Source organism: Lolium rigidum, chromosome 6 (genome assembly GCF_022539505.1).
Source record: "Lolium rigidum isolate FL_2022 chromosome 6, APGP_CSIRO_Lrig_0.1, whole genome shotgun sequence".
Taxonomy (NCBI): Eukaryota; Viridiplantae; Streptophyta; class Magnoliopsida; order Poales; family Poaceae; genus Lolium; species Lolium rigidum.
Window position 1 is genome coordinate 259,783,770 of NC_061513.1, and position 18,661 is coordinate 259,802,430.

At 45.6% G+C, this 18,661-nt stretch overlaps 1 pseudogene; it reads right to left on the bottom strand.

Annotated features, from left to right (window-relative positions):
* LOC124664022 overlaps positions 1-17,951 on the bottom strand; it is a 19,722-nt pseudogene extending 1,771 nt beyond the window's left edge.
* Positions 17,952-18,661: the final 710 nt, after the last annotated feature.

Here is an 18,661-nt window from a genome sequence, read left to right on the forward strand (position 1 = left end):
GCTGCATTGCTTGCCGGAGTTGGGTCAGCTCCACAATAATGCTCATATTTTAGTAACCTTTAGTGTAAGATAGATCAAAAGACTAAACCAAGTACTAGCATAGCATGCACACTCGTCACCTTCATGCATATGTAGGAGGAATAGATCACATCAATATTATCATAGCAATAGTTAACTTCGCAATCTACAAGAGATCATGATCATAGCATAAACCAAGTACTAACACCGGTGCACACACTCGTCACCTTTGCACACGTGCAGGGAGGAATAAAACTACTTTAATAACATTGCTAGAGTAGCACATAGATAAATTGTGATACAAACACATTGCAATCATAAAGAGATATAAATAAGCACCTCACTATGCCATTCAACAGGTGAATAAGTATTCCGTGAAATATAGCCTAAGAGACCCACACGGTGCACACACTCGTCACCTTTACACACGTGGGACAAGGAGTCTCCGGAGATCACATAAGTAAAACTCACTTGACTAGCATAATGACATCTAGATTACAAGCATCATCATATGAATCTCAATCATGTAAGGCAGCTCATGAGATTATTGTATTGAAGCACATAGGAGAGAGATGAACCACATAGCTACCGGTACAGCCCCGAGCCTCGATGGAGAACTACTCCCTCCTCATGGGAGCAGCGAGCGGTGATGAAGATGGCGGTGGAGATGGCAGCGGTGTCGATGGAGAAGCCTTCCGGGGGCACTTCCCCGCTCCGGCGAGGTGCCGGAACGGAGACTCCTGCCCCCAGATCTTGGCTTCGCGATGGCGGCGGCTCTGGAAGGTTTTCCGTATCGTGGTTTTTCGCATCAGGGGTTTCGCGACGGAGGCTTTATATAGGCGAAGAGGCGGCGCAGGAGGGTCGAAGGGGTGGCCACACCATATGGCGGCGCGGCCAGGGCTTGGGCCGCGCCGGCCTATGGTCCGGGGGCCCGGTGCCCCCCTCCGGGTCCTTCCCGGGTGTTCTGGATGCTTCCGGTGAAAATAGGAACCTGGGTCTTGATTTCGTCCGATTCCGAGAATATTTCGTTACTAGGATTTCTGAAACCAAAAACAGCGAGAAAACGGAATCGGCACTTCGGCATCTTGTTAATAGGTTAGTTCCGGAAAATGCACGAATATGACATAAAGTGTGCATAAAACATGTAGGTATCATCAATAATATGGCATAGAACATAAGAAATTATCGATACGTCGGAGACGTATCAAGCATCCCCAAGCTTAGTTCTCGCTCGTCCCGAGCGAGGTAAAACGATAACAAAGATAATTTCTGAAGTGATATGCCATCATAACCTTGATCATACTATTTGTAAACATATGTAGTTGATGCAGCGATCAAAACAATGGTAATGACATGAGTAAACAAGTGAATCATAAAGCAAAGACTTTTCATGAATAGCACTTTCAAGACAGGCATCAATAAGTCTTGCATAAGAGTTAACTCATAAAGCAATAATTTAAAGTAAAGATATTGAAGCAACACAATGGAAGATAAAGTTTCAGCAATTGCTTTCAACTTGTAACATGTATATCTCAATGATAGTTTGTCAACATAGAGTAATATAACAAGTGCAATATGCAAGTATGTAGGAATCAATGCACAGTTCACACAAGTGTTTGCTTCTTGAGGTGGAAAGAGATAGGTGAACTGACTCAACATAAAAGTAAAAAGAATGGTCCTTCAAAGAGGAAAGCATCGATTGCTATATTTGTGCTAGAGCTTTTATTTTGAAAACATGAAACAATTTTGTCAACGGTAGTAATAAAGCATATGAGTTATGTACATTATATCTTACAAGTTGCAAGTCTCATGCATAGTATACTAATAGTGCCCGCACCTTGTCCTAATTAACTTGGACTACCGGATCTTTGCAATGCACATGTTTTGACCAAGTGTCACAATGGGGTACCTCCATGCCGCTTGTACAAAGGTCTAAGGAGAAAGCTCGCATTTTGGATTTCTCGCTTTTGATTATTCTCAACTTAGACATCCATACCGGGACAACATGGACAACAGATAATGGACTCCTCTTTAATGCATAAGCATGTGGCAACAATTATTATTCTCTTATGAGATTGAGGATATATGTCCAAACTGAAACTTCCACCATGAATCATGGCTTTAGTTAGCGGCCCAAAGTTCTTCTCTAACAATATGCATGCTCCAACCATGAAGGTGGTAGATCTCTCTTGCTTCAGACAAGACGGACATGCATAGCAACTCACATGATATTCAACAAAGAATAGTTGATGGCGTCCCCAGAAGCATGGTTATCGCACAACAAGCAACTTAATAAAAGATAAAGTGCATAAGTACATATTCAATACCACAATAGTTTTTAAGCTATTTGTCCCATGAGCTATATATTGCAAAGGTGAATGATGGAATTTTAAAGGTAGCACTCAAGCAATTTACTTTGGAATGGCGGAGAAATACCATGTAGTAGGTAGGTATGGTGGACACAAATGGCATAGTGGTTGGCTCAAGGATTTTGGATGCATGAGAAGTATTCCCTCTCGATACAAGGTTTAGGCTAGCAAGGTTATTTGAAACAAACACAAGGATGAACCGGTGCAGCAAAACTCACATAAAAGACATATTGTAAACATTATAAGACTCTACACCGTCTTCCTTGTTGTTCAAAACTCAATACTAGAAATTATCTAGACTTTAGAGAGACCAATTATGCAAACCAAATTTTAGCAAGCTCTATGTATTTCTTCATTAATAGGTGCAAAGCATATGATGCAAGAGCTTAAACATGAGCACAACAATTGCCAAGTATCACATTATCCAAGACATTATAGCAATTTACTACATGTATCATTTTCCAATTCCAACCATATAACAATTTAACGAAGAAGAAACTTCGCCATGAAAATTAAAAGCTAAGAACACATGTGTTCATATGAACCAGCGGAGCGTGTCTCTCTCCCACACAAGCATGAATTTATTCAGAGAATGAAAATAACAAAACGAAAATAAAAGCACACAGACGCTGCAAGTAAAGTACATAAGATGCGGCCGAATAAAAATATAGTTTCAAGAGAAGGAACCTGATAATTTGTCGATGAAGAAGGGGATGCCTTGGGCATCCCCAAGCTTAGACGCTCGAGTCTTCTTAGAATATGCAGGGGTGAACCACCGGGGCATCCCCAAGCTTAGAGCTTTCACTCTTCTTGATCATAGTATATCATCCTCCTCTCTTGACCCTTGAAAACTTCCTCCACACCAAACTCGAAACAACTCATTAGAGGGTTAGTGCATAATAAAAAATTCACATGTTCAGAGGTGACACAATCATTCTTAACACTTCTGGACATTGCATAAAGCTACTGGACATTAATGGATCAAAGAAATTCATCCAATATAGCAAAAGAGGCAATGCGAAATAAAAGACAGAATCTGTCAAAACAGAACAGTCCGTAAAGATGGATTTTATTAGGGCACCAGACTTGCTCAAATGAAAATGCCCAAATTGAATGAAAGTTGCGTACATATCTGAGGATCACTCACGTAAATTGGCTTAATTTTCTGAGTTACATACAGAGAATTAGACCCAGATTCGTGACAGCAGAAAGAAATCTGTTTCTACGCAGTAATCCAAATCTAGTACTTACTTTACTATCAAAGACTTTACTTGGCACAACAAAACATAAAACTAAGATAAGGAGAGGTTGCTACAGTAGTAAACAACTTCCAAGACACAAATATAAAACAAAGTACTGTAGCAAAATAACACATGGGTTATCTCCCAAGAAGTTCTTTCTTTATAGCCATTAAGATGGGCTCAGCAGCTTTAATGATGCACTCGCAAGAAATAGTATTCGAAGCAAAAGAGAGCATCAAGAGGCAAATTCAAAACACATTTAAGTCTAACATGCTTCCTATGCATAGGAATCTTGTAAATAAACAAGTTCATGAATAGCAAAGTGACAAGCATAGGAAGATAAAACAAGTGTAGCTTCAAAAATTTCAGCACATAGAGAGGCATTTTAGTAACATGAAAATTTCTACAACCTTATTTTCCTCTCTCATAATAACTTTCAGTAGCAACATGAGCAAACTCAACAATATAACTATCACATAAAGCATTCTTATCATGAGTCTCATGCATAAAATTATTACTCTCCACATAGGCATAATCAATTTTATTAGTTGTAGTGGGAGCAAATTCAACAAAGTAGCTATCATTATTATTCTCATCAAGTGTAGGAGGCATAGTATAATCACAACAAAATTTACTCTCCATAGTAGGTGGCACCAAAAGACCACTATCATTATCATTATAAATAGGAGGCAAAGTATCATCAAAGAAAATTTTCTCCTCAATGCTTGGGGGACTAAAAATATCATGAAAACCAGCTTCCCCAAGCTTAGAACTTTCTATATCATTATCAACAATGGTGTTCAAAGCGTTCATACTAATATTACTACCATCATGCAAATAAGATTTCATAGGTTTTTTAATTTTCGCATCAAACAATCCATGTTTTAAATCAGGAAATAGAATAAGAAGCTCACTCTTGTACATTATGCCAAACTAGTGTAAACAAGAAACAACAAGATGCAATTGCAGGATCTAAAGGAAATAGCTTTGAGCACACACACAACGGCGCCAGAAAAATACTTTACCTGGGACCGTAGTATGAGAGCCTTTTTACCTTTCCTCCCCGGCAACGGCGCCAGAAAAGTGGCTAGTTGCCGGGGTTGCCGGTGTGTGAGTGCCGTTTACCTTTCCTCCCCGGCAACGGCGCCAGAAAAGTGCTTGATGTCTACGGGAGCTTCTTTTCTTGTAGACGAGTGTTGGGCCTCCAAGAGCGAGAGGTTTGTAGAACAGCGAAGCAAGTTTCCCTTAAGTGGATCACCCAAGGTTTATCGATCTCGTGGAGGAAGAGGTCAAAGATATCCCTCTCATGCAACCCTGCAACCACAAAGCAAGAAGTCTCTTGTGTCCCCAACACACCTAATAGGTGCACTAGTTCGGCGAAGAGATAGTGAAATACAGGTGGTATGAATAAGTAGTAGCAACGGCACCAGAAGAGTGCTTTGCCCAGGACAGTAAACAAGCAGTAGTAACGCAGCAGTAGTAACGCAGCAGTAGTAACGCAACAGATAGTAACGCAGATAAAACAAGTAAACAAGCAGCGATAGCGATATTTAGGAACAAGGCCTAGGGATTAGACTTTCACTAGTGGACACTCTCAACATTGATCACATAACAGAATGGATAAATGCATACTCTACACTCTTGTTGGATGATGAACACATTGCGTAGGATTACACGAACCCTCAATGCCGGAGTTAACAAGCTCCACAATAATGCTCATATTTTAGTAACCTTTAGTGTAAGATAGATCAAAAGACTAAACCAAGTACTAGCATAGCATGCACACTCGTCACCTTCATGCATATGTAGGAGGAATAGATCACATCAATATTATCATAGCAATAGTTAACTTCGCAATCTACAAGAGATCATGATCATAGCATAAACCAAGTACTAACACGGTGCACACATCGTCACCTTTGCACACGTGCGGGAGGAATAAAACTACTTTAATAACATTGCTAGAGTAGCACATAGATAAATTGTGATACAAACACATTGCAATCATAAAGAGATATAAATAAGCACCTCACTATGCCATTCAACAGTGAATAAGTATTCTGTGAAATATAGCCTAAGAGACCCACACGGTGCACACACCGTCACCTTTACACACGTGGGACAAGGAGTCTCCGGAGATCACATAAGTAAAACTCACTTGACTAGCATAATGACATCTAGATTACAAGCATCATCATATGAATCTCAATCATGTAAGGCAGCTCATGAGATTATTGTATTGAAGCACATAGGAGAGAGATGAACCACATAGCTACCGGTACAGCCCCGAGCCTCGATGGAGAACTACTCCCTCCTCATGGGAGCAGCAGCGGTGATGAAGATGGCGGTGGAGATGGCAGCGGTGTCGATGGAGAAGCCTTCCGGGGGCACTTCCCCGCTCCGGCAGGGTGCCGGAACGAGACTCCTGTCCCCCGGATCTTGGCTTCGCGATGGCGGCGGCTCGGGAAGGTTTTCCGTATCGTGGTTTTTCGCATCGGGGGTTTCGCGACGGAGGCTTTATATAGGCGAAGAGGCGGCGCGAAGGGTCAAAGGGGTGGCCACACCATATGGCGGCGCGGCCAGGGCCCGGGCCGCGCCGGCCTATGGTCCGGGGGCCCGGTGCCCCCCTCCGGTCCTTCCCGGGTGTTCTGGATGCTTCCGGTGAAAATAGGAACCTGGGTCTTGATTCGTCCGATTCCGAGAATATTTCGTTACTAGGATTTCTGAAACCAAAAACAGCAGAAAACAGGAACTGGCACTTCGGCATCTTGTTAATAGGTTAGTTCCAGAAAATGCACGAATATGACATAAAGTGTGCATAAAACCCGTAGGTATCATCAATAATATGGCATAGAACATAAGAAATTATCGATACGTCGGAGACGTATCAATGGTTATCATTCCGGCTTGGACCCAGCCTTTCCTGGACTACCTCATCGATCAGAAGTTGCCAGAGGACGAGGTCTTTGCGCGACAGATCGTCAGACGAGCAAGATCCTACACAATTGTTGATGGACAGCTCTACAAACGAAGTGCAACAGGGGTATTTCTCAAATGCGTTTCCAATCAAGATGGCATTGAAATCCTCAGAGAGATCCATGCAGGGGACTGCGGGCATCATGCCGCCTCCAGGTCACTCGTTGCAAAAGCTTTTCGGCTAGGTTTTTACTGGCTCACAGCTAAAGAAGATGCCGACAAAATAGTCAAGACCTGCCGAGGTTGTCAGTACTACGCTACTCAACCAAACGCTCCAGCCCAAGAGCTGAAGACCATACCTATCACCTGGCCATTTGCGGTCTGGGGGCTCGATATGGTTGGTAAGTTAAAAAGATCATCTCCTCGCGGTTTTGAATACCTTCTGGTCGCTGTTGACAAATTCAGCAAGTGGATCGAGGCAAAGCCAGTGAGGAAAGCCGATGGTGCTAGGGCACTAAAATTTGTCTGCAGCCTCGTGATGCGATTCGGCATCCCACACAACGATAATCACGTGACAATGGCACAAACTTCGCACAGGGAAAATTGAAGGATTACGGTGAGACAAGTAGGGATTCGACCGGACCTTGCATCCGTGGCTCATCCACAATCAAATGGTCAGGTTGAAAGGGCTAACGGCCTAATATTATCAGGAATTAAACCGCGCCTTGAAGAACCGCTGCGACGAGCAGCTGGAGCTTGGGCTGACGAGTTGGAAGCTGTTTTATGGAGTTTACGAACTACCCCTAACAGATCAACAGGGTTTACCCCATTTTTCCTGGTATACGGATCCGAAGCCGTGCTTCCTTCCGACATCATCCACGATTCACCGCGAGTTTCCGCCTACAATGAAGAAACAGCTGATGAGGCCAGACAGCTATCTGTGGACCTGATCGAGGAAGCTCGGAACTTAGCTGACCAGCGCTCCGCCATCTACCAGCAGAAGATCCGACGCTATCACAGTCGTCGAGTTCGGAATCGCTCCTTCATGGCAGGAGACCTGGTCCTCCACCTTCGACAGGTGAAAGACCATAAGCTGCAGTCTCCCTGGGAAGGACCCTTCGTCGTTAGCAAAGTGCTTCATAACGGGTCGTATTACCTTGTTGATTTCCGCGAGCTGAAGGATAGACCTGCTAATTGGCACCGAAAACGCAAGCGTGAGGATCCGGATGATATCTACGACAAGACAGATCGCCCTTGGAACATCGCACAGCTACGTCCTTTCTACACTTAGCATATTTTTTCCGAGTTACAAACTCTGTAATAGTTATACATGATCAATGAAATAAAGCTTATGGTTCACTCTTTGAGTCTTTTACCTCCTTTACTTGTTTATTTTAGATCATGTATGTTTTTCCGACTAAAACCGCAGAGCTGGATGTTTCCGCCTAGGCGTGTATGAAAGTTATGATTTTCAAAATCGTCCTTTAGGACGTAAGCCTAAGTTTTCTGGTGGAAATTTTTTTCGTTGCGAAATCGTGGATTCCTGGTAGCGACTTCCGGCACCTAGGCTGGGGGCTTGTTTCCGCGGTTATGGACGGACGCCATTGGGTTTCGTCACCGCAGGCGAGCGTTTCCGGCCAAAGGTTTTCCGGCTCGTGGAAGGTCAAACGAGTAAGCCGGAAAATTAACAAACCAGCACTTGCTTTTAACAAACGAAACATGCAAATAATTCTAACGGATAGCAGGATAAGTTTTCCGCCCACGCATAATTGTTTCGTCCCTAGATACTTAAGAATTAAAGTTATATTACAAACCCTCGCTGGGGCCAAAATGATGCATTGTTTTTCCGCAGGACTAAGTTTTTACTTCTCCTCAACCGGAGAAGTTTCCACGTTGGCATCAGCTCCCCCTGCGTCAGTCGGAGTTTCCTTTTCTGCGTCTTTGGCAGGAGAAGAGACAGCTTCATCTTCTTCCGCTCCAGCTGCAGTCGGAGAAGCAGCGCCACCTTGGTTCTTTGAGCTTGTCCATGTGTACTGGCTTCCGGATTGGGCGGGCCTGTTTTCCGCTTCGCGACCCTCCAAATGCTCAGCTTCGAGAGGTTCGTCAGCAGGAAAAACCACCTTCTCATAAAATTCATCATGGCGGATCCTCCGAGCAATGCGTGTATCATAACCGCTAACCGCGTCAAGCAGCGCATTGACATTACATTCCGGAGGAACGCCAGAAGTCACCCGGTCCAGGTCTAAACTCGGATTATGCGCTAAGCACATAGCCAACGACATGGCAGCTGCACCCCGTGCTGAAGAAGATTGCAGGTCCACAACCAGCTCCAGAAGCAAATCCATCCTCTGGATGAGCTTGCGCACATCGCAGATTCGGCTCTTCTTAATGTTGAGGTTGTGACAGATTTTCCTGGAGGCGGAGATGAGATCTTTGCAGTCTTCTCCGGCTAGCTGAAGCAGATCATCGCGCGGGAACTGGCTCCGACGTTCCTCGTCATATCCGAGTGGATCTGGAAGATGCAAATTTGGTTAAAAACAACAAGCTACACACATGCTGTCGTACAAGTTTCGAGGACATACCCATGACGTCGGAGTTGAGCAGGTCCCAGCAGCTCTCTGCTGTTTCCATATATTTGCGAAGACCTCCAATCTCTTTTTGCTGCTTCTGGATGATGTCGCTGTCAGTTTGTCTTTTCAGCTCAAATTCACCAGTTTTCTGAATAAGCTCCGAGTTCTTCTCAGAAATTTTCTGTTCTGCCACTGCGAGTTTTGCTTCGAGGCTCTTGTGTGCAGCACGGAGAGTCTCCAACTCGGAGGAAGCTGCAGCGAGAGAAGAGGAGGCACCTGCACATAGTTTTATAAAGCATCAAGGTCGGAAAGTGCAGGACATAACCCACAATTGTCAGATGATCGGAAACCAACCTTGAGCTTCTGAAAGTTGTTTCTTCAGAGCCGCATTCTCCGCCTGAAAACACTGAATTTTCTCCGCCTGGCTGATGGTCACACGACGCTGCAGCGCAATGTTTTTGTGCAACTCGTAATGCAGGGCTTTTTGTTCCTCCAAACACAGTCAGAAATGGAGTGAGTTCCGCCATCATGGTTTAAGTCTTTCTAAAGCATTTGCCGCTGGAAATTTTTTCCGCCATCATGCTTGGGGGCTACCACGACATTTCAAAATTTCCTTTCAGATTAAGTTCTCTAAAAGTGTTCAGACGCTAACTGATAAAGTTTCCGCCTAAATACTTGGGGGCTACTGGGGAGTTACCTTTTGCTTGCAAACAAGCTTGTCGAAGAATTCGCCAATGTTTTTCTTGGCGTCCTGGATCTCCGACGTTTCAACGTCCGGTTTGCCCCAGGCATTGTTCAACATAGCATTGAGCAAATATTGCTCCAGCTCCCACTTCTCCGCCTCCGTTAGTTTGTTAAAAAACTTCGTGGCATAGGCTTTCGGGGTGGAAGTAAGATCAGCCGGATCTCCAAAGTTTTTGGGGAAAACGACCATATCACCTGTGGTGGCTTCAGCTTTGCCAGAGGAATTAACTTCTGCCTCCCCCTGTTTTTGTCTTTCAGTTTCTTCGTTGATGGGACCCTTGCCGCCGGAACCATCTCCGCTCACTCTGTCGCTGCTAACCGGAATTACTTCCGGTGGAGTGGGTGCGGCAGGAGTCGGAGATTGGTCCGCGGGAGGAGGAGAAGGCTGCAGGGGGGCTTGTGGAGCGCTTGGCGGAACTGGCGTCGAAGGACCAACGGCGGGAGATTTCTTCTGCATATACTTAGTGATATACTCCTGAACATTGGTCCGCGCGGTGGTAGGGTTCGGATTCCTGTGAGCAAGTAAAAGGAAAGTATACATAACATAGCTTACCAAGATAAACAACGCATGTTGCTCGGAAGCTTACGCTGCGCCCGGAATGTTGGGACGTGAGGGTCTCCCCGCTGTCGAAAGCATCTTCAGGCGCTGGCGCTCCGCCTTCCTGGAGTCAAGCGGAGGTGGTTTGACCACCTTGGGTTTCTTGGCGGAAGCCTCACCGCTGCCTCCGGCGTCGGAGCCAGAGACTTTGGCGCGGGGACGCTTCGAAGGTCGAGGAGCATCCTTTCGGGGCACTCGTTCTTCTTCCTCCTCAGGGTCTTCCGGATCCTCTTCCACCAAGTCACCGCTAACGGGAACTCGGAGTATGGTGTGTAGGTTTTCTTCCGCCAAAGAGTCAAGCTGCGAAAATGGTGAGCAGAACAAGTTAAACACTTAGAAGATTGTGAAAGGATAAAGGAGTGCGAATGATTAAGTGCTTACCGGAGGACATTTGTCGTGTGTGCTAATATCCTTGATCAGTTCCGGGACCTGTTGGCCCCTAGGAATTTTCACCAACGTCTTGAACCTTCTCTTGAGGGAGTCGGCCGGAAGATCGTGGCGAGTGACTCGGAGGAGATCGTCCGCCCCGAGTGTAAGCGCACATCGGGCGTGCGTTGTAGCGCAGGGGCTGGATCCTCCGGGTAAACCAGCTGAGGGTGAGCTGGGCCCCGGTTAGTCCATCATGAACTAACCAGGAAATCCTCCGCGGGGCCTTCTCCAGTATGGGTGTTTGGGCAAGCGTGGGGACGAAGCTCCAGCTCGCCAATTCTTCCGGAGGCGTGTTGCTGAAGGGCGGGAGTCCATCGTGGACGTTCGGAATAGACGCGTTCTTCACATAAAACCATCCGGCGTTCCAGTACCGGACGGACTCGTGGAAATCGTGGGGCGGATACATACGGCCAGGTCGGAGCATGAAAGTCATGCTCCCGCAGTTCAGCATGGCCTTGTCCTTTGTCTCCTTCTTCACTCGGAAAAAGAACTGCCACAGCTTGACATCAAGTCGGATCCCTAGATGCCCTTCGCAGAGAGTTGCGAAGTTCGAGAGCAGGAGGTAGGAGTTGGGGCAGATGTTGTGGGGCTAGAGCCCGTACGTGTCGAGGACGGAGAGGAAGAACTCCAAGCAAGGGAGTGATAATCCGCGCTCGACCCACGCCTTTGTCATGACGCGTTCGTCCGCGTCGGGATTGGGAATCTCGGAGTCGCGCGTGAAACTCCAATGCTCGGAGATCATGCCTTCGTTTTGAAGCTCCCGGAGCTCCGCGTCAGTTGTCTCGCAGGGCCACCATTGACCCCGCACCCCCTCATGGCTCCGGGCCTTGGAAGCTTTCTTATTCTACACCTCTTGTACCTTGGCTGCCATTCTAGCTTGGCCTTGAAGCTCCTATTCGAGCTCTTGGGCTGTTGGGATCCGGCCTAGTAAAGTACTGGAAGAGGCGGAGAATGGTTGAGCAAGCCTAACGTCGGAAACATATGGTGGTAGATACGCAATGGGATCCGGGAAAAATGGTTCCACGGCACTGGGATCCGGGCTACCCGGAGAACTACCAGTGCAGTGAGGAGAACCGTGAGACATGCTTCCGGCTGCACCCATGCGAGCTAAGTTGAGTAACCGGAAAATCTACGACTACAGCTACTTCTTCTTCTACAAGACCGGTACACGTACCAGCAATGGCGCGACGGTCCGGCGAAGTTCCGGCGAAGTAGAGGTCGATGAACTGGCGGTTTTGAGCCCCCGATGACCACGAATCGGCGGCGGAGTTGATTTCTTGATCAACCGTGGCAATCTTGGTTGGAGGAGAGGCTTGAGGCGGCGGCGCGTGAAGCTCCCGTGAGGAAGGTTCGCCGGAGTTGAGATCCGTCGGGCGGCGCGGCGCGAGGAAGAAGATGAAGTGGTGAGATGCGGTGAAACAATGAAGAATTACCGAGCCGTGGGGTATTTATAGGCCACTCGCGGAGATTCGGGATTCGGATCCAATGGTGGAAACGGAACGGTCGCACCGTTGGATGGATGACACGTGTCTTAGGTCAAGTGCGGTAAAACGACGTGGAGGTAACTTAACCATGCACTCCCGAAAATTTGCGGCTAAAGATTTGCATCTGCGAAAATTTAGCGCGGGAAATAAGGAGGTTGTACACGGGAAAAGCGGAATCTCCGTTGCAATACCCAATCTGAAGATGAAGGATTTTCGAGTGAATGAACCCGGAATCAAGTAAAAGTTTTGAAGCTCTTCAAGATTCTCTTCGGATCCGAGCTGAATGAAGTCGGAGGAATGATGAATCTCGGAGAACTTCGGGGGCTATTGTTGTGGGTATACTTTATGGGTATATCAACGGCATGGCCTAGATCCGGCAAGCCCGGGTGGCCCATAGTTGGTGGTGAGGCATGTGGCCCATCGGGCGGCCCAGTTGCTGTAGATCATGAAGGATGAAGTCCAGCCCAGGAATAGAAAGCCGGATCTCAACCGACCTACGAAGGAGGCCGGATCCGTGACAGCCCATGAAGTATCCGGATCCAGCACGTATTTGGAGGAAGGCGGATCCTTGACGTACACAGCAAGATATTGTACCGTAGTTAGGTAACTTGTATTCCGGCTAGGACTCTCCCTCGTAAACCCTAGATCCGTGCGCCTATATAAGCCGGATCCCGGGAGCCCTAGAGGCACAACCACAACTCATTGTAACAACGCGAAAGCGCCCGGATAATTCCGGACAAGCAGCAGTAGGCCCCGTCATCGTGCAGGTGTTCCGAAGCTGGGTAAATCGCGTACCACCGTCCCGAGAGCACTCCGTCCTATGGCCCCTACTTCTTCTCCCCCTCGTGAGGATCCCTCCTCCGGGGTACCGTCGATTAGGCAACGACAATATTTTCCTTTTCTATCTCCACTTTTCTGGTATAACTTTCATGGTATATTCTCTTTTTTTAGGGGGTGTACTCTCTTGTTTAAACTAGCTTGTGACTAACACAAGGGTGCATTGTCAACTTGAATCCTGTGCTGCAGATTGTCCAGATTATGGAGCTCGGTAAGCTTATATCAGGGTTATCCTAGCGACAAGCTCATAGCTTTCTGCATCTTAGCTAGGACGGACGATGAGCATGGTATATCAGGTTGCTTTACTCCTACATCTTCCAATTCATTGGTGTAGCTAAATAGCATTGCTTCCAACAGTCTGTTTTCTTGTTTTAACGAGAATAATTCATATGGATTTCAGAAATGAGGGGGTTTCATGGGCATGCCAAGAAGGCGACTTCCAGCCAATTGATGTTAGCACTTTAGGCCTGGTAATGAGGTTAATCCCTCTGTTATATTTTCGCAGAACCTCTTTCTGCTTGTCTTAGGTTTAGCCAGCCCAAGTCAACTATATTAGTTGTTCGTTACCTCTCCATGGTTGAGACATGAGTAGGCAAATGTTTATTTTTTAAGTACAAACAAAATCATCGGAAAAGAATAATACATGGGGGAAAATATCATCTAGGGTAGCTAGCCGATAACAAGTTTTCCTGTTCCAAACTGTATTGTCTGCTTCCTTCCGTAGTAACTCCTTCAGTTGAAATGTTTCGATCCGAAGTTTGATCCCCGTTGCCTCTTCCTGATGCAGTATCACATGGAGCATGCCTCTGGATAGCTCTCAAGTTTTGGAGTGTCATCTCCACTTCCCTCATCGTAGGCCTCTCTTCTCCCTTCAATTTAGTGCACCTCGCCGCTAGTGCTGCTACTTCTCGGGCTTCTCCATGATCCTCTTCTATGACTTGAGGATCTATTATTTCACTCAAGTTACCTTCTGCGAGTAGTGTGACGAAACGTGAAACAAGACCAATGCCATCGTCAGAGCAATAGACACATGGTTTCTTTCTGGTAAGCAACTCTATAAGAAGAACACCAAAACTGAATACATCACTCATGTCAGTCAGACGACCACTATAATAGTACATGGGATCTAAATAGCCAATTGTTCCTTGCACGTCCGTAGTCACTCCGGTTTGATCAATCGGGATATACCTTGAAGCTCCAAAGTCTGATAACTTTGCTGTTAAATTTTCATCAAGGAGTATGTTGGATGATTTAATATCTCTATGACAAATTGGTACAGAAGCAGCTGAATGGAGGTAGGAAAGAGCTACAGCAACTTCAAGTGCAATCCTCACTCGATCATCCCATGGTAGTGATATCAATCCTTCACGATGAAGACTCTGATCAAGAGTTCCATTTGAAATGAATTCATATACCAACAATGGGACTTCAGCTTCAAGGCAACATCCAATTAGCTTCACCACATTCCTATGGTTGATTTGAGAAAGAATAGCGACCTCGTTTATGAAATCATCAATTTCTCTTTGCACAACAATCTTTGATTTCTTGACCGCAACAACCTGTAGGTCCAGGATTCCTTTATACACAATGCCATGCCCTCCGCCACCAACCTGACGAGTTCTGTCAAAATTGTTTGTAGCTTTTTCTAAATCCCATAAGGGAATAATCATCCTTTCACCAAAGTCTGCCTTTTGTGATATTAATTGCTGCAACAGAAGCCCATGATTCTTCTTGAAAAAACATCGTTTCAGTCTGTTTGCTCTTCGCACCTTGATTTTGTTTGTTAAGAATGGAGCTTAAAATGCCAGAACCAATAGAACTAAGCCACTGCCTAACTACCAGACCTACTCTTAAACCTGCAAAAGAAAAATACATCATTATATATTAAGGGAAAACTCATGAATCTTCTGTATGCAAAATTATAAATTAAAGTGACCCCAACTGAGAAGTAAATATTTGGTGAATGATTACCATACAGCAAGTGCAATTAGTTTACATTGCAAATCTGCAATATTCTATATAAAACTTTTGATAGATGCTATTTCACACGTGGACCAATGCTTGCTGGAAATTGGAAAACATCCTCTCCATGAAAATTCCATAGAAATAAAAAGTGATTACAAGTATTGACACAAGTTCACAGCTTTTGTCAAAAAAAAAAAACTTCTACTCATGGATTGTTTGATGCTTCCATGAAAAGGTTGGTCAGTTGTTCTGCACCAGGTATTTTGCCATGATATACATTAATACATCGGAATTGCTAAGTTTCAGCTAGCTGAGACATAACTTATGTCTCAGTCACGTGCTCCATCGTTGGATTTTATTTCTGCTTGAAGATTCGTGTTTGCTGCTATTTATACTTTGTTTAGACCCGCATCGAAACACGCTGATGTAATTCGTTAAGTCTCAGTTGACTGAGCGTTGGACACACCCTTAATACATATGCATAAATTAGGTAATAGACTGATCTATAGTATGGTGTAACATGTTACCTGTAAATAAGTTCTTTATTGTTACACATCCTCCTTTTGTCCGTGGATCTCCGATGGTTGTATTACTGCAGCCACATTGAAAAGTTCCGGGCACGTTTATGCAGATACCATAACAAGAGTGTTCTTCTTGGTGTGCACATTCGTCAATGTCTAAATAAGCCGAGCAAAAAAAGTCAACGAATTAACCATATATGTAGTAGAAAAGAAGTTAGTCAACAAATAACTACAACATCTACTAGCATAAATATTAAACTGTCTAGTCGGAAAAGCTAGAAATTATGGGAGAGAACTACAAATGAATATATGTACTATATAACTAGCCTAATTAAGTGAACCAAGCTATAGCCACTCTGTTGCCAAACTCGATCAAACTGATGTGTTACCTTTGCATCCATTTGGTACATTAGCATCACCGTTGAAGCCAGGAGGGCAATGACAGTTATAACCCCCTTGTGTGTTATTGCAATCTCCGTAGCATGGGTAGATGTCTGGAGAATAGCATTCATCGATATCTGTGTGGAGTTGAACGAATTCGATCAATTTCGAATTCATGTGCACAAGGAAATAAAAAAAAGATTCGACCGAGATATCTATGGATATATTCACAAAAGTTTCCTTGTGTTTAACAAAAAGAAACATGCATGTTGCAACTTTTCAGGCTTCCTCTAATATTTTTTTGTGCTTGTGTGGTACCAATAGGCATATATACCATACAATGGATAATAAAGCCATAAAGTATCCAAGGGCATAAGCGAATAATCAATTGCAAGGATTTTTTTTCGCATTCCAGAGATAGTAAAGTGTAAGGTTTCTTTTTTTTTCGAGGATACACCATGGAAAGGTGTATCAATCGCATAGAAGAAAGCCAAAGCAGGCAAAGTCGATGCTGCCCACAAGGGGGGGCAGCTCCCCACACACGCTTACTCTCCTAGTTGCCACGGGAGAAGGCTAGGATCAAGAAAAACGAAAAGGGGGCCACGGAAGAGTTTGGCAAGCCGCCACCTATCAAACTCCACACTAATCCTGTTTCTAATGGTGAGGTGCGAAGCCGCGACGCCGTTGAAGACCACATCGTTGCGGTGCCTCCAAATACACCAGAACACTAGGATGATCGCGGTCCACATGTCCCGCTTATGATCGCGGTCCACATGTCTCTAAAGTGTAAGGTTTCTGTTTTTATCAGTTAATGGAAACAAATGTTTTTGTTCCTATTTGCTACCAGTGCTAGATTTGCTCATAATACTATGACATATCTCGGATTATTCTTACGTCAATGTGGACTATTTACAAAATTACCTGACGCAGTGGGTCCAAATTTTAAGTAGTTGGAGGAGTATATATCTTACCGTAGCAGCCATCGATGATGTAAGGGTTGCCTTGGTAACCAGGAGAGCACTTACAAATATGCCCAGTAGCTTCAAAATAAGAACCGGTTTGTTGGCAAAGGCTGTTGCTACTGAGGCAGGAAGAAGACCCATTGCTGTCACATATAAAGCCGGTGATGAGCCAGTGTAGCTCGGCAGGGACAACGGGTGGAAGGGCATCACATTCATCCATGACCACCGGCGTCGGAAATCTGTAATTGACATGCACTATGTAGGCGCAAGTCGATGTGCCGGTGTTGGTGGAGAAAGCATCCGCAATCGGGTGAAGCTGGAGTCCGTAGGGCGGGGCACCACTGAATGGGTTTAGGTTTGCATGACAACAATATCCGTCAGAGCAGATATCATGTGGATTGACATCGTTCCGATAGGTATGTGTTGCAGCCGTCGGTGCTGGTGCCACACTTGTAGGTGCGTAGTCTGGGCACAGAGCAACGCAGCTGCCGACAAGCCTGCCATCTTCAAGCACGGTAGCTAGGACGTTGCACCCGAACGTCAATAAGTAGTTCTGATCTTCGGACAGAAAGTATGGCCCGGCGAATCCGAGACCGGCGCCCAATGTTCTGTTCGCGCCCTTGATTCCTAACAGGATGTCGACCCTGGCGCTATTGACTCGCACCGTGGCGTTTGGGATGGAGATCTCGAGCACCTGAACGGTGCCATCGCCGAGGAACAGCTTGGGCTGGTGGTGCGACCCATTGCACGTGAGGTTGAAGCCGTCGAGGTAGCAGCTGGGCTCCACGCCGAACGGATACGGGATGCTGATGTTGCCGCAGTGCCTTGTGCAGTTACCAGTGCTCCCAGCCACGGCACCCAACGGCCGCGGCAGCACCACCAGCAGCGCGGCAGCGGCTACAGCGACATAGACCATGGTGCTTCCCCTACTTGCTACCATTTCTTACGTCTTCTTCTGGCCAGGAGGGGAGGGTAGGGGACGCACTCTTTATCACCTCACCATGCCGACATTTATAATATCTGCTGTCACACCTAGGACATCCTCAGTGGACATCCAATCGCCAGGCTAAGCTGGCCAGCTTATTGAGCTCAGTCGTCAGGTCCAAACGTTGGTTAGTTGTGTCTGTTCTGGTGTGTGTAGTGTGTCGTAGCAACCTCAGGTTATAAGAGGCGTGGCGTGTGTTGTTCTGGACATGTGAAAAGAAATGGAAAGTTAATTCTCAACCTCTTGTCTGTTTCCTCAACCTTCCGTGCTCTGCTTTTCTCATCCCAAATCCCCAAATTCTCCCACGAAATCCCCTAGATTCCGGCTGACGTGATACTCCCCCATCACAGGGCTATCACATCTGCATAATATACTGTTCGGAGGACGTGATTAGCACGAGGAGTAAGTGCCCGTTCGTTCATCGACCATTAGCTAAGCGACTTAATAATTTACCATGGCTTTATTGTGTAGTGATGCTACACTGTCTTAGGTCCAATAGTCTTGGTACACATTCGTATCCTTTCATGATTTCCCCACTTTTTTTTACTATTCTTTTAGCCAACATCAAGAGCAGGACCACGACGGAAAATCATCAGTTTTTCATAGGGCCAATTACCTGGAACTTCACAAATGGTTTCTTA